This window comes from Schistocerca piceifrons, chromosome 1 (genome assembly GCF_021461385.2).
Source record: "Schistocerca piceifrons isolate TAMUIC-IGC-003096 chromosome 1, iqSchPice1.1, whole genome shotgun sequence".
Lineage (NCBI taxonomy): Eukaryota > Metazoa > Arthropoda > Insecta > Orthoptera > Acrididae > Schistocerca > Schistocerca piceifrons.
Window position 1 is genome coordinate 456,387,898 of NC_060138.1, and position 14,904 is coordinate 456,402,801.

At 54.5% G+C, this 14,904-nt stretch overlaps 25 non-coding genes across 25 annotated transcripts; all 25 read right to left on the minus strand.

Annotated features, from left to right (window-relative positions):
- Positions 1-48: 48 nt before the first annotated feature.
- Positions 49-120, minus strand: Trnah-gug. Its single transcript has one exon. It is a non-coding gene; the product is annotated as a tRNA-His (tRNA).
- A 386-nt stretch (positions 121-506) lies between these two features.
- On the minus strand, positions 507-578 carry Trnae-cuc. The gene has a single exon. It is a non-coding gene; the product is annotated as a tRNA-Glu (tRNA).
- Positions 579-1,023: 445 nt separating this feature from the next.
- Positions 1,024-1,105, minus strand: Trnal-uag. Its single transcript has one exon. It is a non-coding gene; the product is annotated as a tRNA-Leu (tRNA).
- A 747-nt stretch (positions 1,106-1,852) lies between these two features.
- Positions 1,853-1,924, minus strand: Trnah-gug. The gene has a single exon. It is a non-coding gene; the product is annotated as a tRNA-His (tRNA).
- Positions 1,925-2,310: 386 nt separating this feature from the next.
- Positions 2,311-2,382, minus strand: Trnae-cuc. Its single transcript has one exon. It is a non-coding gene; the product is annotated as a tRNA-Glu (tRNA).
- Positions 2,383-2,827: 445 nt separating this feature from the next.
- Trnal-uag lies at positions 2,828-2,909 on the minus strand. The gene has a single exon. It is a non-coding gene; the product is annotated as a tRNA-Leu (tRNA).
- Positions 2,910-3,656: 747 nt separating this feature from the next.
- Trnah-gug lies at positions 3,657-3,728 on the minus strand. The gene has a single exon. It is a non-coding gene; the product is annotated as a tRNA-His (tRNA).
- Positions 3,729-4,114: 386 nt separating this feature from the next.
- Positions 4,115-4,186, minus strand: Trnae-cuc. The gene has a single exon. It is a non-coding gene; the product is annotated as a tRNA-Glu (tRNA).
- Positions 4,187-4,631: 445 nt separating this feature from the next.
- On the minus strand, positions 4,632-4,713 carry Trnal-uag. Its single transcript has one exon. It is a non-coding gene; the product is annotated as a tRNA-Leu (tRNA).
- Positions 4,714-5,460: 747 nt separating this feature from the next.
- Positions 5,461-5,532, minus strand: Trnah-gug. Its single transcript has one exon. It is a non-coding gene; the product is annotated as a tRNA-His (tRNA).
- A 386-nt stretch (positions 5,533-5,918) lies between these two features.
- On the minus strand, positions 5,919-5,990 carry Trnae-cuc. Its single transcript has one exon. It is a non-coding gene; the product is annotated as a tRNA-Glu (tRNA).
- Positions 5,991-6,435: 445 nt separating this feature from the next.
- Trnal-uag lies at positions 6,436-6,517 on the minus strand. The gene has a single exon. It is a non-coding gene; the product is annotated as a tRNA-Leu (tRNA).
- Positions 6,518-7,264: 747 nt separating this feature from the next.
- Trnah-gug lies at positions 7,265-7,336 on the minus strand. Its single transcript has one exon. It is a non-coding gene; the product is annotated as a tRNA-His (tRNA).
- A 386-nt stretch (positions 7,337-7,722) lies between these two features.
- Trnae-cuc lies at positions 7,723-7,794 on the minus strand. Its single transcript has one exon. It is a non-coding gene; the product is annotated as a tRNA-Glu (tRNA).
- Positions 7,795-8,239: 445 nt separating this feature from the next.
- Trnal-uag lies at positions 8,240-8,321 on the minus strand. Its single transcript has one exon. It is a non-coding gene; the product is annotated as a tRNA-Leu (tRNA).
- A 747-nt stretch (positions 8,322-9,068) lies between these two features.
- Positions 9,069-9,140, minus strand: Trnah-gug. The gene has a single exon. It is a non-coding gene; the product is annotated as a tRNA-His (tRNA).
- Positions 9,141-9,526: 386 nt separating this feature from the next.
- Trnae-cuc lies at positions 9,527-9,598 on the minus strand. Its single transcript has one exon. It is a non-coding gene; the product is annotated as a tRNA-Glu (tRNA).
- Positions 9,599-10,043: 445 nt separating this feature from the next.
- Trnal-uag lies at positions 10,044-10,125 on the minus strand. The gene has a single exon. It is a non-coding gene; the product is annotated as a tRNA-Leu (tRNA).
- A 747-nt stretch (positions 10,126-10,872) lies between these two features.
- Trnah-gug lies at positions 10,873-10,944 on the minus strand. The gene has a single exon. It is a non-coding gene; the product is annotated as a tRNA-His (tRNA).
- Positions 10,945-11,330: 386 nt separating this feature from the next.
- Positions 11,331-11,402, minus strand: Trnae-cuc. The gene has a single exon. It is a non-coding gene; the product is annotated as a tRNA-Glu (tRNA).
- Positions 11,403-11,847: 445 nt separating this feature from the next.
- On the minus strand, positions 11,848-11,929 carry Trnal-uag. The gene has a single exon. It is a non-coding gene; the product is annotated as a tRNA-Leu (tRNA).
- Positions 11,930-12,676: 747 nt separating this feature from the next.
- Trnah-gug lies at positions 12,677-12,748 on the minus strand. The gene has a single exon. It is a non-coding gene; the product is annotated as a tRNA-His (tRNA).
- A 386-nt stretch (positions 12,749-13,134) lies between these two features.
- Positions 13,135-13,206, minus strand: Trnae-cuc. Its single transcript has one exon. It is a non-coding gene; the product is annotated as a tRNA-Glu (tRNA).
- A 445-nt stretch (positions 13,207-13,651) lies between these two features.
- On the minus strand, positions 13,652-13,733 carry Trnal-uag. Its single transcript has one exon. It is a non-coding gene; the product is annotated as a tRNA-Leu (tRNA).
- Positions 13,734-14,480: 747 nt separating this feature from the next.
- Positions 14,481-14,552, minus strand: Trnah-gug. Its single transcript has one exon. It is a non-coding gene; the product is annotated as a tRNA-His (tRNA).
- Between the last annotated feature and the right edge of the window lie 352 nt (positions 14,553-14,904).

Below are 14,904 nucleotides of genomic sequence, written 5' to 3' on the forward strand. Positions count from 1 at the left end.
TTTCGAGTACTCGCCATTGCAACGGCAGCAAGGCAAAACTTTCAAAATTGCCGTGACCAGGATTCGAACCTGGGTTATTGCGGCCACAACGCAATGTCCTAACCACTAGACGATCACGGCCATGGCCACGGAGGCGCCCGCGAAGGCAGCTGGCTGCAATGCAAGTGGCGATACCCAGCAAAGCCTAGGCCAAGGTGTACGCCACAGCAGTGTCAGACACGGTCTCCATCACATGTATACGAGCAAATGAACGTGCCTGCGCTGTCAGGACTCTAACTACAGTGGTTAGCTGCATTCACCTCCGTGGCAATGTCTTGCAGTCCTCCAAGCCTCTTGACTACAGGTACCGGTATGTGGCTCGATAACAAGTGGATAGACGCCGCATCTCTCTCGCCGTCAGGTGTTGCCGCGAGTCATACTTAACGTAGCTTTCTGCACGCGCCAGCGTAGCGTCAGTCGAGCAAAGTCGAGACAAGTCGCATAGGAGGAGCAACAAAAACGCGCAATTCCGGTACCGGGAATCGAACCCGGGCCTCCTGGGTGAGAGCCAGGTATCCTAGCCACTAGACCACACCGGACAACGACGGCAGTGCTCTTTCCAGCGAACGCAGCAGCCGCCCACGGTTAACTGACGACAACTGTAAAAAATCCACTCTCTCGCGTTATAGAACGGCGTGCTCCGGACGCATTTCGTGGAGACGAACGCCAGCAATGATGAGAGCAAAAGGTGCCTACAAATCCTGTCGTTGCACCACGCACTGTTCTACGACAATTCACCAAGCAGACGCTCACGCCTTGTTGTGCTGTTTCCTTTGCGGGCAATGAGTGCATCTGCCTTCGACACAGGAAACATTACACGTTCGGCAGCTGTGGGATTGGAACCCACGCCTCCGAAGAGAATGGTGCCTGAAACCAGCGCCTTAGACCGCTCGGCCACGCTACCTACACAACACGCGCGTCACAAGAGCTGCGTCCTACCCCACGAGGACACACCGCAACGGCACAAAAATGAGACGTAAAAAGTGGCAACGGTGGGATTCGAACCCACGCCTCCGGAGAGACTGGTGCCTAAAACCAGCGCCTTAGACCGCTCGGCCACGTTACCGTTGGATCAGCAGCGGCAAAACGTTTCGTTTGTACTACAAAGATCACTTCGAAATGGAAGTATCTTGGCAATCGCCGTGCCATGTATTTCCACTGCTCTCCCACTGGAAGCGTCTCTTTAGGCCATCCACAGCAAGAAAAAGCCGTGCCCGCCGTACGGTAGCGACGCCACTTGTCTGTAGCTGTCGCAGTTAAGGAGACAGCGTCAAGAGACGTTTTCGTGCCGTGACCAGGTTTCGAACCTGCGCTTTCCTTAACCACTAAAGTATCGTAGCTGTAACTGTCAGGCGGAGCTAGAATGCTCCATGTATCAAACATATGTGAGCTCAAGGAGGTTACACTTGAAGGAAAAGCGGCAGGTTAACGCGATCACATCAAAACCCCCGGCAGCTACGGGATTCGAAACCGCGCCTACAGAGAGACTGGTGCCTTAAACCAGCGCCTTAAAGCGCTCGGCCACGCTACATGCGCTGCTTGGTGCGCCAGTGTTCCTAGCATTTGTAGAAACAGTGCACGCCACAGCTTCCTGTTCTGCTGGGACTGGCTGCTCATCCATCGCACTTCAAACGACTGCCCTTTTCGACTACAGAGAGCAGCGGACGTCTGCGCTCTGGGAGGCGACATTACGTGTTGGGGATGAAGTGGTAGTGCTAACTGCGGCCTGCGGAACACGAGTGAAAAAATCAAGAGAGTACTGTCATTTCGAGTACTCGCCATTGCAACGGCAGCAAGGCAAAACTTTCAAAATTGCCGTGACCAGGATTCGAACCTGGGTTATTGCGGCCACAACGCAATGTCCTAACCACTAGACGATCACGGCCATGGCCACGGAGGCGCCCGCGAAGGCAGCTGGCTGCAATGCAAGTGGCGATACCCAGCAAAGCCTAGGCCAAGGTGTACGCCACAGCAGTGTCAGACACGGTCTCCATCACATGTATACGAGCAAATGAACGTGCCTGCGCTGTCAGGACTCTAACTACAGTGGTTAGCTGCATTCACCTCCGTGGCAATGTCTTGCAGTCCTCCAAGCCTCTTGACTACAGGTACCGGTATGTGGCTCGATAACAAGTGGATAGACGCCGCATCTCTCTCGCCGTCAGGTGTTGCCGCGAGTCATACTTAACGTAGCTTTCTGCACGCGTCAGCGTAGCGTCAGTCGAGCAAAGTCGAGACAAGTCGCATAGGAGGAGCAACAAAAACGCGCAATTCCGGTACCGGGAATCGAACCCGGGCCTCCTGGGTGAGAGCCAGGTATCCTAGCCACTAGACCACACCGGACAACGACGGCAGTGCTCTTTCCAGCGAACGCAGCAGCCGCCCACGGTTAACTGACGACAACTGTAAAAAATCCACTCTCTCGCGTTATAGAACGGCGTGCTCCGGACGCATTTCGTGGAGACGAACGCCAGCAATGATGAGAGCAAAAGGTGCCTACAAATCCTGTCGTTGCACCACGCACTGTTCTACGACAATTCACCAAGCAGACGCTCACGCCTTGTTGTGCTGTTTCCTTTGCGGGCAATGAGTGCATCTGCCTTCGACACAGGAAACATTACACGTTCGGCAGCTGTGGGATTGGAACCCACGCCTCCGAAGAGAATGGTGCCTGAAACCAGCGCCTTAGACCGCTCGGCCACGCTACCTACACAACACGCGCGTCACAAGAGCTGCGTCCTACCCCACGAGGACACACCGCAACGGCACAAAAATGAGACGTAAAAAGTGGCAACGGTGGGATTCGAACCCACGCCTCCGGAGAGACTGGTGCCTAAAACCAGCGCCTTAGACCGCTCGGCCACGTTACCGTTGGATCAGCAGCGGCAAAACGTTTCGTTTGTACTACAAAGATCACTTCGAAATGGAAGTATCTTGGCAATCGCCGTGCCATGTATTTCCACTGCTCTCCCACTGGAAGCGTCTCTTTAGGCCATCCACAGCAAGAAAAAGCCGTGCCCGCCGTACGGTAGCGACGCCACTTGTCTGTAGCTGTCGCAGTTAAGGAGACAGCGTCAAGAGACGTTTTCGTGCCGTGACCAGGTTTCGAACCTGCGCTTTCCTTAACCACTAAAGTATCGTAGCTGTAACTGTCAGGCGGAGCTAGAATGCTCCATGTATCAAACATATGTGAGCTCAAGGAGGTTACACTTGAAGGAAAAGCGGCAGGTTAACGCGATCACATCAAAACCCCCGGCAGCTACGGGATTCGAAACCGCGCCTACAGAGAGACTGGTGCCTTAAACCAGCGCCTTAAAGCGCTCGGCCACGCTACATGCGCTGCTTGGTGCGCCAGTGTTCCTAGCATTTGTAGAAACAGTGCACGCCACAGCTTCCTGTTCTGCTGGGACTGGCTGCTCATCCATCGCACTTCAAACGACTGCCCTTTTCGACTACAGAGAGCAGCGGACGTCTGCGCTCTGGGAGGCGACATTACGTGTTGGGGATGAAGTGGTAGTGCTAACTGCGGCCTGCGGAACACGAGTGAAAAAATCAAGAGAGTACTGTCATTTCGAGTACTCGCCATTGCAACGGCAGCAAGGCAAAACTTTCAAAATTGCCGTGACCAGGATTCGAACCTGGGTTATTGCGGCCACAACGCAATGTCCTAACCACTAGACGATCACGGCCATGGCCACGGAGGCGCCCGCGAAGGCAGCTGGCTGCAATGCAAGTGGCGATACCCAGCAAAGCCTAGGCCAAGGTGTACGCCACAGCAGTGTCAGACACGGTCTCCATCACATGTATACGAGCAAATGAACGTGCCTGCGCTGTCAGGACTCTAACTACAGTGGTTAGCTGCATTCACCTCCGTGGCAATGTCTTGCAGTCCTCCAAGCCTCTTGACTACAGGTACCGGTATGTGGCTCGATAACAAGTGGATAGACGCCGCATCTCTCTCGCCGTCAGGTGTTGCCGCGAGTCATACTTAACGTAGCTTTCTGCACGCGCCAGCGTAGCGTCAGTCGAGCAAAGTCGAGACAAGTCGCATAGGAGGAGCAACAAAAACGCGCAATTCCGGTACCGGGAATCGAACCCGGGCCTCCTGGGTGAGAGCCAGGTATCCTAGCCACTAGACCACACCGGACAACGACGGCAGTGCTCTTTCCAGCGAACGCAGCAGCCGCCCACGGTTAACTGACGACAACTGTAAAAAATCCACTCTCTCGCGTTATAGAACGGCGTGCTCCGGACGCATTTCGTGGAGACGAACGCCAGCAATGATGAGAGCAAAAGGTGCCTACAAATCCTGTCGTTGCACCACGCACTGTTCTACGACAATTCACCAAGCAGACGCTCACGCCTTGTTGTGCTGTTTCCTTTGCGGGCAATGAGTGCATCTGCCTTCGACACAGGAAACATTACACGTTCGGCAGCTGTGGGATTGGAACCCACGCCTCCGAAGAGAATGGTGCCTGAAACCAGCGCCTTAGACCGCTCGGCCACGCTACCTACACAACACGCGCGTCACAAGAGCTGCGTCCTACCCCACGAGGACACACCGCAACGGCACAAAAATGAGACGTAAAAAGTGGCAACGGTGGGATTCGAACCCACGCCTCCGGAGAGACTGGTGCCTAAAACCAGCGCCTTAGACCGCTCGGCCACGTTACCGTTGGATCAGCAGCGGCAAAACGTTTCGTTTGTACTACAAAGATCACTTCGAAATGGAAGTATCTTGGCAATCGCCGTGCCATGTATTTCCACTGCTCTCCCACTGGAAGCGTCTCTTTAGGCCATCCACAGCAAGAAAAAGCCGTGCCCGCCGTACGGTAGCGACGCCACTTGTCTGTAGCTGTCGCAGTTAAGGAGACAGCGTCAAGAGACGTTTTCGTGCCGTGACCAGGTTTCGAACCTGCGCTTTCCTTAACCACTAAAGTATCGTAGCTGTAACTGTCAGGCGGAGCTAGAATGCTCCATGTATCAAACATATGTGAGCTCAAGGAGGTTACACTTGAAGGAAAAGCGGCAGGTTAACGCGATCACATCAAAACCCCCGGCAGCTACGGGATTCGAAACCGCGCCTACAGAGAGACTGGTGCCTTAAACCAGCGCCTTAAAGCGCTCGGCCACGCTACATGCGCTGCTTGGTGCGCCAGTGTTCCTAGCATTTGTAGAAACAGTGCACGCCACAGCTTCCTGTTCTGCTGGGACTGGCTGCTCATCCATCGCACTTCAAACGACTGCCCTTTTCGACTACAGAGAGCAGCGGACGTCTGCGCTCTGGGAGGCGACATTACGTGTTGGGGATGAAGTGGTAGTGCTAACTGCGGCCTGCGGAACACGAGTGAAAAAATCAAGAGAGTACTGTCATTTCGAGTACTCGCCATTGCAACGGCAGCAAGGCAAAACTTTCAAAATTGCCGTGACCAGGATTCGAACCTGGGTTATTGCGGCCACAACGCAATGTCCTAACCACTAGACGATCACGGCCATGGCCACGGAGGCGCCCGCGAAGGCAGCTGGCTGCAATGCAAGTGGCGATACCCAGCAAAGCCTAGGCCAAGGTGTACGCCACAGCAGTGTCAGACACGGTCTCCATCACATGTATACGAGCAAATGAACGTGCCTGCGCTGTCAGGACTCTAACTACAGTGGTTAGCTGCATTCACCTCCGTGGCAATGTCTTGCAGTCCTCCAAGCCTCTTGACTACAGGTACCGGTATGTGGCTCGATAACAAGTGGATAGACGCCGCATCTCTCTCGCCGTCAGGTGTTGCCGCGAGTCATACTTAACGTAGCTTTCTGCACGCGTCAGCGTAGCGTCAGTCGAGCAAAGTCGAGACAAGTCGCATAGGAGGAGCAACAAAAACGCGCAATTCCGGTACCGGGAATCGAACCCGGGCCTCCTGGGTGAGAGCCAGGTATCCTAGCCACTAGACCACACCGGACAACGACGGCAGTGCTCTTTCCAGCGAACGCAGCAGCCGCCCACGGTTAACTGACGACAACTGTAAAAAATCCACTCTCTCGCGTTATAGAACGGCGTGCTCCGGACGCATTTCGTGGAGACGAACGCCAGCAATGATGAGAGCAAAAGGTGCCTACAAATCCTGTCGTTGCACCACGCACTGTTCTACGACAATTCACCAAGCAGACGCTCACGCCTTGTTGTGCTGTTTCCTTTGCGGGCAATGAGTGCATCTGCCTTCGACACAGGAAACATTACACGTTCGGCAGCTGTGGGATTGGAACCCACGCCTCCGAAGAGAATGGTGCCTGAAACCAGCGCCTTAGACCGCTCGGCCACGCTACCTACACAACACGCGCGTCACAAGAGCTGCGTCCTACCCCACGAGGACACACCGCAACGGCACAAAAATGAGACGTAAAAAGTGGCAACGGTGGGATTCGAACCCACGCCTCCGGAGAGACTGGTGCCTAAAACCAGCGCCTTAGACCGCTCGGCCACGTTACCGTTGGATCAGCAGCGGCAAAACGTTTCGTTTGTACTACAAAGATCACTTCGAAATGGAAGTATCTTGGCAATCGCCGTGCCATGTATTTCCACTGCTCTCCCACTGGAAGCGTCTCTTTAGGCCATCCACAGCAAGAAAAAGCCGTGCCCGCCGTACGGTAGCGACGCCACTTGTCTGTAGCTGTCGCAGTTAAGGAGACAGCGTCAAGAGACGTTTTCGTGCCGTGACCAGGTTTCGAACCTGCGCTTTCCTTAACCACTAAAGTATCGTAGCTGTAACTGTCAGGCGGAGCTAGAATGCTCCATGTATCAAACATATGTGAGCTCAAGGAGGTTACACTTGAAGGAAAAGCGGCAGGTTAACGCGATCACATCAAAACCCCCGGCAGCTACGGGATTCGAAACCGCGCCTACAGAGAGACTGGTGCCTTAAACCAGCGCCTTAAAGCGCTCGGCCACGCTACATGCGCTGCTTGGTGCGCCAGTGTTCCTAGCATTTGTAGAAACAGTGCACGCCACAGCTTCCTGTTCTGCTGGGACTGGCTGCTCATCCATCGCACTTCAAACGACTGCCCTTTTCGACTACAGAGAGCAGCGGACGTCTGCGCTCTGGGAGGCGACATTACGTGTTGGGGATGAAGTGGTAGTGCTAACTGCGGCCTGCGGAACACGAGTGAAAAAATCAAGAGAGTACTGTCATTTCGAGTACTCGCCATTGCAACGGCAGCAAGGCAAAACTTTCAAAATTGCCGTGACCAGGATTCGAACCTGGGTTATTGCGGCCACAACGCAATGTCCTAACCACTAGACGATCACGGCCATGGCCACGGAGGCGCCCGCGAAGGCAGCTGGCTGCAATGCAAGTGGCGATACCCAGCAAAGCCTAGGCCAAGGTGTACGCCACAGCAGTGTCAGACACGGTCTCCATCACATGTATACGAGCAAATGAACGTGCCTGCGCTGTCAGGACTCTAACTACAGTGGTTAGCTGCATTCACCTCCGTGGCAATGTCTTGCAGTCCTCCAAGCCTCTTGACTACAGGTACCGGTATGTGGCTCGATAACAAGTGGATAGACGCCGCATCTCTCTCGCCGTCAGGTGTTGCCGCGAGTCATACTTAACGTAGCTTTCTGCACGCGCCAGCGTAGCGTCAGTCGAGCAAAGTCGAGACAAGTCGCATAGGAGGAGCAACAAAAACGCGCAATTCCGGTACCGGGAATCGAACCCGGGCCTCCTGGGTGAGAGCCAGGTATCCTAGCCACTAGACCACACCGGACAACGACGGCAGTGCTCTTTCCAGCGAACGCAGCAGCCGCCCACGGTTAACTGACGACAACTGTAAAAAATCCACTCTCTCGCGTTATAGAACGGCGTGCTCCGGACGCATTTCGTGGAGACGAACGCCAGCAATGATGAGAGCAAAAGGTGCCTACAAATCCTGTCGTTGCACCACGCACTGTTCTACGACAATTCACCAAGCAGACGCTCACGCCTTGTTGTGCTGTTTCCTTTGCGGGCAATGAGTGCATCTGCCTTCGACACAGGAAACATTACACGTTCGGCAGCTGTGGGATTGGAACCCACGCCTCCGAAGAGAATGGTGCCTGAAACCAGCGCCTTAGACCGCTCGGCCACGCTACCTACACAACACGCGCGTCACAAGAGCTGCGTCCTACCCCACGAGGACACACCGCAACGGCACAAAAATGAGACGTAAAAAGTGGCAACGGTGGGATTCGAACCCACGCCTCCGGAGAGACTGGTGCCTAAAACCAGCGCCTTAGACCGCTCGGCCACGTTACCGTTGGATCAGCAGCGGCAAAACGTTTCGTTTGTACTACAAAGATCACTTCGAAATGGAAGTATCTTGGCAATCGCCGTGCCATGTATTTCCACTGCTCTCCCACTGGAAGCGTCTCTTTAGGCCATCCACAGCAAGAAAAAGCCGTGCCCGCCGTACGGTAGCGACGCCACTTGTCTGTAGCTGTCGCAGTTAAGGAGACAGCGTCAAGAGACGTTTTCGTGCCGTGACCAGGTTTCGAACCTGCGCTTTCCTTAACCACTAAAGTATCGTAGCTGTAACTGTCAGGCGGAGCTAGAATGCTCCATGTATCAAACATATGTGAGCTCAAGGAGGTTACACTTGAAGGAAAAGCGGCAGGTTAACGCGATCACATCAAAACCCCCGGCAGCTACGGGATTCGAAACCGCGCCTACAGAGAGACTGGTGCCTTAAACCAGCGCCTTAAAGCGCTCGGCCACGCTACATGCGCTGCTTGGTGCGCCAGTGTTCCTAGCATTTGTAGAAACAGTGCACGCCACAGCTTCCTGTTCTGCTGGGACTGGCTGCTCATCCATCGCACTTCAAACGACTGCCCTTTTCGACTACAGAGAGCAGCGGACGTCTGCGCTCTGGGAGGCGACATTACGTGTTGGGGATGAAGTGGTAGTGCTAACTGCGGCCTGCGGAACACGAGTGAAAAAATCAAGAGAGTACTGTCATTTCGAGTACTCGCCATTGCAACGGCAGCAAGGCAAAACTTTCAAAATTGCCGTGACCAGGATTCGAACCTGGGTTATTGCGGCCACAACGCAATGTCCTAACCACTAGACGATCACGGCCATGGCCACGGAGGCGCCCGCGAAGGCAGCTGGCTGCAATGCAAGTGGCGATACCCAGCAAAGCCTAGGCCAAGGTGTACGCCACAGCAGTGTCAGACACGGTCTCCATCACATGTATACGAGCAAATGAACGTGCCTGCGCTGTCAGGACTCTAACTACAGTGGTTAGCTGCATTCACCTCCGTGGCAATGTCTTGCAGTCCTCCAAGCCTCTTGACTACAGGTACCGGTATGTGGCTCGATAACAAGTGGATAGACGCCGCATCTCTCTCGCCGTCAGGTGTTGCCGCGAGTCATACTTAACGTAGCTTTCTGCACGCGCCAGCGTAGCGTCAGTCGAGCAAAGTCGAGACAAGTCGCATAGGAGGAGCAACAAAAACGCGCAATTCCGGTACCGGGAATCGAACCCGGGCCTCCTGGGTGAGAGCCAGGTATCCTAGCCACTAGACCACACCGGACAACGGCGGCAGTGCTCTTTCCAGCGAACGCAGCAGCCGCCCACGGTTAACTGACGACAACTGTAAAAAATCCACTCTCTCGCGTTATAGAACGGCGTGCTCCGGACGCATTTCGTGGAGACGAACGCCAGCAATGATGAGAGCAAAAGGTGCCTACAAATCCTGTCGTTGCACCACGCACTGTTCTACGACAATTCACCAAGCAGACGCTCACGCCTTGTTGTGCTGTTTCCTTTGCGGGCAATGAGTGCATCTGCCTTCGACACAGGAAACATTACACGTTCGGCAGCTGTGGGATTGGAACCCACGCCTCCGAAGAGAATGGTGCCTGAAACCAGCGCCTTAGACCGCTCGGCCACGCTACCTACACAACACGCGCGTCACAAGAGCTGCGTCCTACCCCACGAGGACACACCGCAACGGCACAAAAATGAGACGTAAAAAGTGGCAACGGTGGGATTCGAACCCACGCCTCCGGAGAGACTGGTGCCTAAAACCAGCGCCTTAGACCGCTCGGCCACGTTACCGTTGGATCAGCAGCGGCAAAACGTTTCGTTTGTACTACAAAGATCACTTCGAAATGGAAGTATCTTGGCAATCGCCGTGCCATGTATTTCCACTGCTCTCCCACTGGAAGCGTCTCTTTAGGCCATCCACAGCAAGAAAAAGCCGTGCCCGCCGTACGGTAGCGACGCCACTTGTCTGTAGCTGTCGCAGTTAAGGAGACAGCGTCAAGAGACGTTTTCGTGCCGTGACCAGGTTTCGAACCTGCGCTTTCCTTAACCACTAAAGTATCGTAGCTGTAACTGTCAGGCGGAGCTAGAATGCTCCATGTATCAAACATATGTGAGCTCAAGGAGGTTACACTTGAAGGAAAAGCGGCAGGTTAACGCGATCACATCAAAACCCCCGGCAGCTACGGGATTCGAAACCGCGCCTACAGAGAGACTGGTGCCTTAAACCAGCGCCTTAAAGCGCTCGGCCACGCTACATGCGCTGCTTGGTGCGCCAGTGTTCCTAGCATTTGTAGAAACAGTGCACGCCACAGCTTCCTGTTCTGCTGGGACTGGCTGCTCATCCATCGCACTTCAAACGACTGCCCTTTTCGACTACAGAGAGCAGCGGACGTCTGCGCTCTGGGAGGCGACATTACGTGTTGGGGATGAAGTGGTAGTGCTAACTGCGGCCTGCGGAACACGAGTGAAAAAATCAAGAGAGTACTGTCATTTCGAGTACTCGCCATTGCAACGGCAGCAAGGCAAAACTTTCAAAATTGCCGTGACCAGGATTCGAACCTGGGTTATTGCGGCCACAACGCAATGTCCTAACCACTAGACGATCACGGCCATGGCCACGGAGGCGCCCGCGAAGGCAGCTGGCTGCAATGCAAGTGGCGATACCCAGCAAAGCCTAGGCCAAGGTGTACGCCACAGCAGTGTCAGACACGGTCTCCATCACATGTATACGAGCAAATGAACGTGCCTGCGCTGTCAGGACTCTAACTACAGTGGTTAGCTGCATTCACCTCCGTGGCAATGTCTTGCAGTCCTCCAAGCCTCTTGACTACAGGTACCGGTATGTGGCTCGATAACAAGTGGATAGACGCCGCATCTCTCTCGCCGTCAGGTGTTGCCGCGAGTCATACTTAACGTAGCTTTCTGCACGCGCCAGCGTAGCGTCAGTCGAGCAAAGTCGAGACAAGTCGCATAGGAGGAGCAACAAAAACGCGCAATTCCGGTACCGGGAATCGAACCCGGGCCTCCTGGGTGAGAGCCAGGTATCCTAGCCACTAGACCACACCGGACAACGACGGCAGTGCTCTTTCCAGCGAACGCAGCAGCCGCCCACGGTTAACTGACGACAACTGTAAAAAATCCACTCTCTCGCGTTATAGAACGGCGTGCTCCGGACGCATTTCGTGGAGACGAACGCCAGCAATGATGAGAGCAAAAGGTGCCTACAAATCCTGTCGTTGCACCACGCACTGTTCTACGACAATTCACCAAGCAGACGCTCACGCCTTGTTGTGCTGTTTCCTTTGCGGGCAATGAGTGCATCTGCCTTCGACACAGGAAACATTACACGTTCGGCAGCTGTGGGATTGGAACCCACGCCTCCGAAGAGAATGGTGCCTGAAACCAGCGCCTTAGACCGCTCGGCCACGCTACCTACACAACACGCGCGTCACAAGAGCTGCGTCCTACCCCACGAGGACACACCGCAACGGCACAAAAATGAGACGTAAAAAGTGGCAACGGTGGGATTCGAACCCACGCCTCCGGAGAGACTGGTGCCTAAAACCAGCGCCTTAGACCGCTCGGCCACGTTACCGTTGGATCAGCAGCGGCAAAACGTTTCGTTTGTACTACAAAGATCACTTCGAAATGGAAGTATCTTGGCAATCGCCGTGCCATGTATTTCCACTGCTCTCCCACTGGAAGCGTCTCTTTAGGCCATCCACAGCAAGAAAAAGCCGTGCCCGCCGTACGGTAGCGACGCCACTTGTCTGTAGCTGTCGCAGTTAAGGAGACAGCGTCAAGAGACGTTTTCGTGCCGTGACCAGGTTTCGAACCTGCGCTTTCCTTAACCACTAAAGTATCGTAGCTGTAACTGTCAGGCGGAGCTAGAATGCTCCATGTATCAAACATATGTGAGCTCAAGGAGGTTACACTTGAAGGAAAAGCGGCAGGTTAACGCGATCACATCAAAACCCCCGGCAGCTACGGGATTCGAAACCGCGCCTACAGAGAGACTGGTGCCTTAAACCAGCGCCTTAAAGCGCTCGGCCACGCTACATGCGCTGCTTGGTGCGCCAGTGTTCCTAGCATTTGTAGAAACAGTGCACGCCACAGCTTCCTGTTCTGCTGGGACTGGCTGCTCATCCATCGCACTTCAAACGACTGCCCTTTTCGACTACAGAGAGCAGCGGACGTCTGCGCTCTGGGAGGCGACATTACGTGTTGGGGATGAAGTGGTAGTGCTAACTGCGGCCTGCGGAACACGAGTGAAAAAATCAAGAGAGTACTGTCATTTCGAGTACTCGCCATTGCAACGGCAGCAAGGCAAAACTTTCAAAATTGCCGTGACCAGGATTCGAACCTGGGTTATTGCGGCCACAACGCAATGTCCTAACCACTAGACGATCACGGCCATGGCCACGGAGGCGCCCGCGAAGGCAGCTGGCTGCAATGCAAGTGGCGATACCCAGCAAAGCCTAGGCCAAGGTGTACGCCACAGCAGTGTCAGACACGGTCTCCATCACATGTATACGAGCAAATGAACGTGCCTGCGCTGTCAGGACTCTAACTACAGTGGTTAGCTGCATTCACCTCCGTGGCAATGTCTTGCAGTCCTCCAAGCCTCTTGACTACAGGTACCGGTATGTGGCTCGATAACAAGTGGATAGACGCCGCATCTCTCTCGCCGTCAGGTGTTGCCGCGAGTCATACTTAACGTAGCTTTCTGCACGCGCCAGCGTAGCGTCAGTCGAGCAAAGTCGAGACAAGTCGCATAGGAGGAGCAACAAAAACGCGCAATTCCGGTACCGGGAATCGAACCCGGGCCTCCTGGGTGAGAGCCAGGTATCCTAGCCACTAGACCACACCGGACAACGACGGCAGTGCTCTTTCCAGCGAACGCAGCAGCCGCCCACGGTTAACTGACGACAACTGTAAAAAATCCACTCTCTCGCGTTATAGAACGGCGTGCTCCGGACGCATTTCGTGGAGACGAACGCCAGCAATGATGAGAGCAAAAGGTGCCTACAAATCCTGTCGTTGCACCACGCACTGTTCTACGACAATTCACCAAGCAGACGCTCACGCCTTGTTGTGCTGTTTCCTTTGCGGGCAATGATTGCATCTGCCTTCGACACAGGAAACATTACACGTTCGGCAGCTGTGGGATTGGAACCCACGCCTCCGAAGAGAATGGTGCCTGAAACCAGCGCCTTAGACCGCTCGGCCACGCTACCTACACAACACGCGCGTCACAAGAGCTGCGTCCTACCCCACGAGGACACACCGCAACGGCACAAAAATGAGACGTAAAAAGTGGCAACGGTGGGATTCGAACCCACGCCTCCGGAGAGACTGGTGCCTAAAACCAGCGCCTTAGACCGCTCGGCCACGTTACCGTTGGATCAGCAGCGGCAAAACGTTTCGTTTGTACTACAAAGATCACTTCGAAATGGAAGTATCTTGGCAATCGCCGTGCCATGTATTTCCACTGCTCTCCCACTGGAAGCGTCTCTTTAGGCCATCCACAGCAAGAAAAAGCCGTGCCCGCCGTACGGTAGCGACGCCACTTGTCTGTAGCTGTCGCAGTTAAGGAGACAGCGTCAAGAGACGTTTTCGTGCCGTGACCAGGTTTCGAACCTGCGCTTTCCTTAACCACTAAAGTATCGTAGCTGTAACTGTCAGGCGGAGCTAGAATGCTCCATGTATCAAACATATGTGAGCTCAAGGAGGTTACACTTGAAGGAAAAGCGGCAGGTTAACGCGATCACATCAAAACCCCCGGCAGCTACGGGATTCGAAACCGCGCCTACAGAGAGACTGGTGCCTTAAACCAGCGCCTTAAAGCGCTCGGCCACGCTACATGCGCTGCTTGGTGCGCCAGTGTTCCTAGCATTTGTAGAAACAGTGCACGCCACAGCTTCCTGTTCTGCTGGGACTGGCTGCTCATCCATCGCACTTCAAACGACTGCCCTTTTCGACTACAGAGAGCAGCGGACGTCTGCGCTCTGGGAGGCGACATTACGTGTTGGGGATGAAGTGGTAGTGCTAACTGCGGCCTGCGGAACACGAGTGAAAAAATCAAGAGAGTACTGTCATTTCGAGTACTCGCCATTGCAACGGCAGCAAGGCAAAACTTTCAAAATTGCCGTGACCAGGATTCGAACCTGGGTTATTGCGGCCACAACGCAATGTCCTAACCACTAGACGATCACGGCCATGGCCACGGAGGCGCCCGCGAAGGCAGCTGGCTGCAATGCAAGTGGCGATACCCAGCAAAGCCTAGGCCAAGGTGTACGCCACAGCAGTGTCAGACACGGTCTCCATCACATGTATACGAGCAAATGAACGTGCCTGCGCTGTCAGGACTCTAACTACAGTGGTTAGCTGCATTCACCTCCGTGGCAATGTCTTGCAGTCCTCCAAGCCTCTTGACTACAGGTACCGGTATGTGGCTCGATAACAAGTGGATAGACGCCGCATCTCTCTCGCCGTCAGGTGTTGCCGCGAGTCATACTTAACGTAGCTTTCTGCACGCGCCAGCGTAGCGTCAGTCGAGCAAAGTCGAGA